The sequence below is a fragment of the Echinops telfairi genome, unplaced genomic scaffold (genome assembly GCF_000313985.2).
Source record: "Echinops telfairi isolate 266 unplaced genomic scaffold, ASM31398v2 ScPeMD7_7469;HRSCAF=8507_1, whole genome shotgun sequence".
NCBI classification, from domain to species: domain Eukaryota; kingdom Metazoa; phylum Chordata; class Mammalia; order Afrosoricida; family Tenrecidae; genus Echinops; species Echinops telfairi.
This window is the reverse complement of record NW_022111373.1, coordinates 142920730-142921889: the sequence shown is the minus strand read 5'-3', so window position 1 is coordinate 142921889 and position 1160 is coordinate 142920730. Positions and strand designations below refer to the sequence as shown.

The 1160-nt window shown below is 51.8% G+C and overlaps 1 protein-coding gene across 1 annotated transcript in view; it reads left to right on the top strand.

Moving 5' to 3' along the window:
• LPCAT1 (lysophosphatidylcholine acyltransferase 1) overlaps positions 1–1160 on the top strand; it is a 37707-nt gene that overhangs the window by 24784 nt on the left and 11763 nt on the right. The window lies entirely within an intron of this gene.

Sequence of the window (1160 nt, the reverse complement as noted above, 5' to 3'; positions counted from 1 at the left end):
TGATGCCGAATGCAGGAAGATCACAGGCCAGTGGGTGGAACATCTTGTGGATCCAGTGGCGTGGTAAGCATCTCAGCACTGGCAGGGGTCTCCACATGGCTTCTCCAGCTCCAGAGGTCTGGCTCCATCAGTCTCTCCCCATGTGTCTTCTTCACAGAGATGTCTCATAGAGAGTGAGCAGAGAGAGTATGCCTCCCGTCTCCAAGGAGGAATACAGTAGTTCCCAGAATCTTCAGATGCCCACACAGAGGCCTCATGGGCTGTATCCTGATTGACAGGCTAGACTCTACCCCACACTCTTAATCCTCAAATTGACACCAGCTTATGTAACTACCACACTGTCCAACTCTCGTGTGCATACGAGGTGATGGAGAATACCGTGGTGTGGGTCAGGCACACCTTAGTCCTCAAAGTAACATCCTTGTTCTTCAATGCTCTAAAGAGGGCTTGTGCAGCAGATTTACCTGAAACAATGCGCCTTTTGATCTTGACTGCTGCTTCCATGGAGATTGCTCGTGGATCCAAGCAAGAGAAAAATCCTTGGAAACTTAAATCTTTTCTCCATTTATCATGCATGACGTTACTTTTTGGTCCAGTGGTGAGGATTTGGGTCTTCTTGGCATTGAATCCATACGGAAGGCTGCAATCGTTGGTCTTTACCGGCCAGTGCTTTCAGCTGCCAATCCCTCCTTGCTTTCAGCTGGCAAGGTTGTGTCACCTGCATGTTGAATGGCAGGAGCTTGGTGCAGAGTTTACCTCCACCTAGAGTGGTTTGGGAAGCACCCTGGTGTGATAGGTGTTGGCGGCATAACAAAGCAGACTCACTTCCCAAATGCGATTGCCCTGGCAGATGGCCGGCTCACAGTGAGTCCACAGCACACGTTTGGGGACGTGGATGATGACCATCGCATCCTCCCACAGTGCTGTCAGGGTGTTGCCATTTCCTTCTATGGTAGGGGGCGCCCTTCATGATGTCGGGGCGGGCATCATTCTCGTATACCCTGATGCCTTCAGGATTTGGGGGTGGTGGTGATGTGTTCATAGATTAAGAGCGAGCTCACGTGATGGATGGCCTGGGGTGGGGGTGAGGGTAAGGCCAGCTCATATGGGGGCCGGAAGTGAGGGCTGGGCTAGTAATCACCTTCAACCTTCTGCCCAGG